The sequence below is a fragment of the Meles meles genome, chromosome 3, assembly GCF_922984935.1.
Source record: "Meles meles chromosome 3, mMelMel3.1 paternal haplotype, whole genome shotgun sequence".
Classification (NCBI taxonomy): Eukaryota; Metazoa; Chordata; class Mammalia; order Carnivora; family Mustelidae; genus Meles; species Meles meles.
This window is the reverse complement of record NC_060068.1, coordinates 106040957-106046956: the sequence shown is the minus strand read 5'-3', so window position 1 is coordinate 106046956 and position 6000 is coordinate 106040957. Positions and strand designations below refer to the sequence as shown.

Below are 6000 nucleotides of genomic sequence, written 5' to 3'. Positions count from 1 at the left end.
GGTAGGATGTCTCCCTGCTTGTGTGGGGAGAGGAGGGCAAAGAGTTAGTGGAGGAACAGACCTCTGGAGCAGGACAAGGACCTGTTCCCTCCTTCAGTTGGAGGAGGGCTGAGCCGAGCCTGAGGGTCCGAGGCTAAGGGTCCTGTAGCACAGGGTTGGGGGAGCGGTGGCTGGGTCTGACCCAGGGTTAGAGGACAGCTGGGGCCCGGCCGGGCGAGGGGGGGCTGGTGCGGAACCTCGCAGCACTCCCCTCCCCCACTTTCTTAAAGGGCCGGGGCGCGGGGCTGTACGGGAAGGGGCTGGCCGCACCCTCCCTGGCCGGGTCAGGGCACACAGAGGGGACCTGGGAGCGGAGGCGTGGCCGGCGGGCTAGCCAGAGTGGCCGCTGTCGCTGTCGCCTCCGGCTCTGCTCCCGCTGCCCGCCCGCCTGCAGTTCCCCCGCCCTTCCCCGCCCTTCCCGCTCCTCCCTCCCTCCTTCTCTCCTTCCTTCCCTCCCTCCTACCGTCCGTCCCCCCATCTCTGCTCAGCTTCTCCAACAGCCTCGGCTCTGACACCTGAAGGGACTGAAGCGGGCGCGGGGAGTCCCGACAGGCGGCGGCGGAGCGGGACGGTCAGTCCAGCGGAGGCCTCCGCATGGCCCCGCCGTGAGAGGCTGGACCCAGCGACTGGGACCAGGAGCGGTGAGTGGGGCTGCGGGGCCACCTGGTCCCAAGGGCCCTCGTTCCCCGGGAACCCGCCTCTCCCGAAGTGGGGTTGGGGGCCAGGCGGGATGCTGGGGGGAAACGCATGCTGGAGGGCGCCGCCCTCCGCCCTCCATGCCCGCCGGGGTCTGCTAACAAAGCTACATTTTGAGATCAATTCCGTGGCGGCTGGAGCATCCGAAGGATACGGTTGTCATGGAGATGGGGCTGGGAGAGGAAGCCCGGGGATGGCCGGGTCTGGGCCGGGGAGAGGGGGAGCCACCAGAGAACCCCAGGCCAGCCTGCAGGGCCAGTCAGGGCCAGGTGGGGTGATTGCCTTCTGGGCTCTGCCTCCCGATCACCCCCCTTTTGTATAATCTGAGCTACATGTGTGTGTTGACGGGGTGCCAATGGCAGCTTGGTGGCAGGGGACCCAGGGGGTTGGGTGGTTGCCGGGGCCTGCTGGCAGCTACCTTTACCACGGAGAAGCTTTGAGGATTTATTTCTGTTTCCAGTTTCCTAACTTTGACAGCCTGGCTTGTCGGCCAGACCTTCCTAGCTCTGGACTCTGCTGCTAGAACAGGGGCTTGCGTGGGGGCGTGGCAGGCAGCAGGCAAGGCTGAGAAGGCCCATAATGGCCGTGGCAGCTGCAGGGAGGGAGGGGTCCTTAGAGCCTGCTGCTGGGGCAGGGGTGGGGCAGGGAATCCAGATGTGGGGATCACCCTGCCCAGCTGGCCCCCTCCTAAGAGGAGGTATTCTGACTGTTGCTGTCCCTGGAGAAATCTGGGGACTCCCTGAATCAGAGCTAGGGACATTGTCTCCACTCAGGCCTGAGGGGGGGGGGGTGGGCACTGTCCCAGCCTACCCCTTTGTCTTGGGGCCATCTTGGTGGGGGGCACCCTGGAAGGAAACTAGGAACAGAAGCAGTAGCCACAATGGAAGTGGGTCTGAAATTCTTGGCAGGCTCAGGATAAGCCAGGCTGAGCTTGGTGGGTGGGTGAATGGAGAGCAGGGAGAGGACTCAGGGTTTGTCCAGGACAGATGGGCAGCCTAGGTCTAAGGAGAGGCATTTGAACTTTCTTAGGTTCCCCTAGCTCCTTCCAGACCCTGCATGCAAAAGCAACTTATTGGGGGGTACACAGGCAGCTTGAGGGAGAGAGGGTAAGGGGGCATTGTGACTACCTCCAAGCCCAACCCCTATCCCTGAGCAAATACAGTCATTCTCCACCCCCCACCTGGAAGGTTAGAAGCCCTGCCTCCCAGGGAAGATACAAGTTCTGTGACCTGGGATCTCTGAATCAGTAAAATGGGCCAGCTGCCCTCCCCTGCTTACCTCCTATCTCTGGAGAAGGGACCTGCCCACCCCAGAGCTCCCTCTCCCCAATGTATAGAGAAATATACTGAGAGCAGTGAGAGGGTCTCCGAGCGGGGGACATAACCCCGCCGAGCTTCCGTACATGGAGCACTACCACTGGCTAAGTACTCTCATACAGCCAGCTTTAGAGGGAGATACTGCTAGTATTCCCGTTTTGTGGAGGTGGAGGCTGAAACTCAGGGAGAAGTTGCCTGTTCAGCATCAGTTAGGAAGTGGCAGAATGAGGATTCGTACCTGAGCAGAACTGTTTGCTGCTCAAACCTCTGTCCCCAGTCTCATTTTCTTCTTCCCTGAGATGTAAGTTAGGAGTGAGGTGACTGTGTGCCTTTCGGTCTAGAGCAAGGGAGTGACCTTGGGGGAAACTGAGGCACTAAGCTAGGGTCTTCTAGAGAGGTGGGATCAAGGCATTCCCATTCAGGACATTTGCCTGCAGGAAAATGACACTGGCTCCCATGACGGAAGATGTTCTAGACATCCTTTGCCAGATGGTCTTTTCCAGGAAAATCTGTTTTGAGCGGCATCTTATGTCTGGGGCTCCATATTTAGACTGGCTCCTCACACAGGAGGATACACTCAGACTGTCACCCCTTGAGGGGTGTTCGGGGGGAGTGGTGAGCCTGGGCTGCACCTGGCTTCTTGCCACAGCTCAGGCAGAGGTAGGGCAGGGCTGCCTTGCTGGTCTCCCTGGGACCTGGTTGTTTCCTGCAGGGCCCTCATCCTTCTAAGTGTGTCTGCTCTGCTGGTAAGTCTTCCTTGGCAGCTGACCCTTTTTAGGTGGTGAGCCACTCCAGGGCTGTGCCTGCCTGGCCCCAGCTGACCCTAGCATCCAGCCATGCCTGCTGGAATGCAGGACTGCCTCTCTGCCTTGTGTCCAGGCAAGTGGGGCCTTGAGCTCCCCTCTTTGGAATGTGTCCCTCCACACCTTTCCTTCCCCCCTAACTTTTTGTCTCATCACACCTGGTAGTGCAATGAACATCCACTTATATACCCTTCCCCTAGAGACCTAGATCTACCCACTGTTGACATTTTACCGACGTTTGTGTTTCTCTCTCCGAACCTTTTGAAAGTAAGTTGCAGATGCCCTAACACTTCACCTCTGAATAATTCAGCATGAATTTCTTGAGACGAGGATGTTTTTCTACATAATGACTATCTATTGTCATACTCAAGAAGTTTAACCATGATACAGTTTAACCTAGTATGTAATCCATACTCAAATTCCTCTCGTTGTACCTGTAATATCCTTTATAGCTGTTTAAAAACAAGTTTTGTTCAAGGATCACACATCACAGTTAGTTATGTCTCCTTTGATCTGGAACAATTGCCCTGCCTTCCCTCCCCCGCCCCGGGTCTTTTGTCACATTGTCATTTTTAATTGACACTCTTCCTATAGAATGTCCCACATTCTGAATTTGTCTTGTTGCCTGCTCACGAGTAGATCCACCTTAAACATTTGTTGGCAAGAGTATCCCATAGGTGATGTTTGCCTCCTTCTCAGTGCTTCTCTCATCAGGAGTCCTGTAATAGGTAGTCAGCTAAGTGAGGTCACTTGGCTAAAGAATCCCTTTGTTTCACTCCATTCCTCTCTCTTTCCACTTCCAGAAGCTTCATCCACCTGGTCATCCACACACCAGGTCAGCAAAACAGACTGAGCTCGTACTTCAGACCACATACTGGAGAAGGGTGATTCAGCAGACACTGATGAGCTCTTCAAGGATCTCCCAACCTCAGGGGTGGTGTGGGGGTGAACCACAACTGGGGGCAGGAAGTAGTGAGGGGAGAGGGGATGGAGGGGTCCAAGAAAGGAAGAAAGGAAGTGGGGCCTGGAGTGTGGGCTGATGAGCTGGCCCTTTCTCCAAAGAACTGGGAGCCACCAAAGTCTTTAGAGAGGAGAGTAATGGGACAGGTGTGTGTAAAGAGGATGGAGGGGAATTGGCAGGGCCAGTGTGGTGGATAAGGACCAGTCTGGCTGCCACGACGTGGCCCAGGATGAGAGGGCGGGCACTGAATTTGGGGCTGCTCTGTATGGCACATAGAGGGAATGCATGGTGAGAATGGAGTTGGTGGTGCCGTGGCCCTGCTGGGACCCGGATGTGGCAGGAGGGAGGTGGAGAGGAGGATAAGGAAAGATGGAGGAGGTGGAAAAAACAGGCACTGGCGTCTGACTCATCGTAGGGAGCTGTGTTGTGATGGCCTGGGAAGGGTGACAGAGGATGAAGTTGTGGGATCCACCTTACTCTCCAGGTCAGAGGACGATGTGTGGGAAGCTTATTCCTCAGGTGTTGGTGGCCGCCTGTGGCCACCCTCTCAGAAGCTCATTTTGGGATGAGGGCAGAGGGAAGGCCACTCATGACTCATAGCAGGGAATGGGTGGGGGGCTTTCAGGTACCAGCAGGGGAGGGAGATTGAGCACGGACCTGGGGTCACTCTAAAACTCAGAATAATCCCTTCTGTGTGGACCCCCAACTCCCTTACCTCATTTACTTCTTCATGCCTTTTTTTTTTTTTTAAAGATTTTATTTATTTATTTATTTGACAGAGAGAGACACAGCGAGAGAGGGAACACAAGCAGGGGGAGTGGGAGACGGAAAAGCAGACTCCCCACTGAGCAGGGAGCCCAATATGGGGCTTGATCTCAGGACACTGGGACCATGACCCAAGCTGAAGGCAGACACTTAACTGTCTGAGCCACCCAGGTGCCCCTTCTTTACACTTTCTTGGTGAAACCCCAGCCCTGGTTAAATCCAACGCCCAGCCACCCAGCCTGCTCTACATCTGCCCCTGAGCAGCTGAGCAGGGCTGAGAAAAACCACAACCCAGACCTGTCTCACTTGAAATTCAAAACTGTGAGCTTCAGGTGAGTCCTTAGCATTGTCCAGCATTCCCACCACAGGTCCTGAGGCCATCTCCTTTCCCACTACCCTCTGACTATTTCACACTTGTCTGATACCCTCAATCCTTGCCCCTCATTCCCCATCCTCCCTCTCAGCTGATGATCCTGCTTCCTACTTCTTTGAGAAAACAGAAGCAATAGGGACTTTCTCAGACTTGCAGTGAGACATTCTACCGGCTCCTGCCCCCATGGTTCAGCCTGCCTCCTGTCACTGGGGGTGAGTCCTTCCCTGGTTAAGGTTGGTCCTCTCCTTGTGCACTACACACTGTCCCCCACTGTGCCTGCTCGAGGGCATCGCTGCAGCCAGGGCCCCCTCCTGCCTTGTCAGTTCCTCCCGTACTGGATCCTTCCATCAGCAGACCCTTGCTCTTGCTTCTTCTGTCTTACAAGGTGGCTCTCTTGTGTTCTCTGTCCAGCAGCTGCTGCATCTCTGCTCTCCTTCGTAGCCAGGCTCCCCAGAAGGGTTGTTAGGACTCATTATCTCCTGGTCCTCTCCTTCCACTCTCTCTCTGAACTCCACTCCAACTGGGCTTTCACCCCCTTCTGCTGACTGCTCTTCTCAAGGTCACCACAGACGTCCATGTTCTACCCTCAGTGGCCAAGTCTCAGTCCCCATCTGAAGCATCTGACACATTCGGTTTCTCCCAATTCCTGAAATATTCTCTATGACTTCCAACATATCCTTTCTTGTTTGCCTCTGGCCTCGTGGTTGATCCTACTCAGTTCCCGTCTGCTCTGCCCCACCCCCACCTCTGCACATGGTGGTGTCCCAGGACTCAGTCCCTGCATGGCTTGTTGTCTCCCTCTACTTCCACTCCTGTGCCGACCTCGTCCGGTCCTGTGGCTACACCTTCCCATGTGCTGCCAGTTCCCACATTTGTACCCCCAATTTTGAGCTCTCTTCTGAGCTCCAGTGGCTTTTTTGCCATCTCAACTGTCGTGTCTAGTAGACCCTTCAAACTCAACTTGTCCAAAGGGGAGATCCGATCTTCCTCCCTAGACGTGCTCTGCCCAGTCTTCCCCATCTCAGGAATGGCTCTGAGCTTCCCAGA

At 55.8% G+C, this 6000-nt stretch overlaps 1 protein-coding gene across 2 annotated transcripts in view; it reads left to right on the top strand.

Annotated features, from left to right (window-relative positions):
* The first annotated feature begins 501 nt into the window (after nt 1-501).
* Nucleotides 502-6000, top strand: part of PSD2 (pleckstrin and Sec7 domain containing 2) — a 50172-nt gene continuing 44673 nt past the window's right edge. For both annotated transcript variants that reach the window (XM_046000154.1, XM_046000155.1), the window contains exon 1: nt 502-680. The gene's annotated coding sequence lies outside the window, so the exon portion shown is untranslated. The remainder of the gene's footprint in view (nt 681-6000) is intronic.